This window comes from Apium graveolens, chromosome 2 (genome assembly GCF_009905375.1).
Source record: "Apium graveolens cultivar Ventura chromosome 2, ASM990537v1, whole genome shotgun sequence".
NCBI classification, from domain to species: Eukaryota; Viridiplantae; Streptophyta; class Magnoliopsida; order Apiales; family Apiaceae; genus Apium; species Apium graveolens.
In genome coordinates, this window is record NC_133648.1 from 183605922 (window position 1) to 183606504 (window position 583).

Consider the following 583-nt stretch of genomic DNA (forward strand, 5'->3'; position numbering starts at 1 on the left):
CCTTTTTGCACATCTATCAAGGTACGGCCTGTAGCCAAGAAAGGTCTTCTCAAGATTATGAGAATCTTCTTATCTTCCTAAAAATCCAGAATGACAAAATCTGCAGGAAAGATTAGCTTGTCCACCTTTACTAGCACGTCCTCCACAATGCCTCGTGGGTATGTAATCGAATGATCAGCCAATTATAGAGACATGTAGGTGGGATTCAGATCAGACAAATTCAGCTTTTTGAAGATAGACAACGGCATCAGATTGATGCTTGCTCTCAAATCGCAAAGGCACTTGTCAAATGACAACTTGCCAATGGTGCAAGGAATGGTGAAGCTACCTGGATCCTTAAGCTTTGGAGGTAAATTTTGTTGCAGCACGACACTGCACTCTTCCGTCAGAGCAACGATATCAAGATCATCCAGTTTCACCTTCCTTGAAAGAGTACCTTTCCTGAATTTTGCATAACTAGGCATTTGCTCCAAAGCCTCAGCGAAAGGTATGTTGATGTGAAGTTTCTTGAACACCTCTAGAACTTACCAAATTACTTGTCCAGCTTTTATTCTGCAATCGCTTAGGAAAAGGTGGTGGAGGA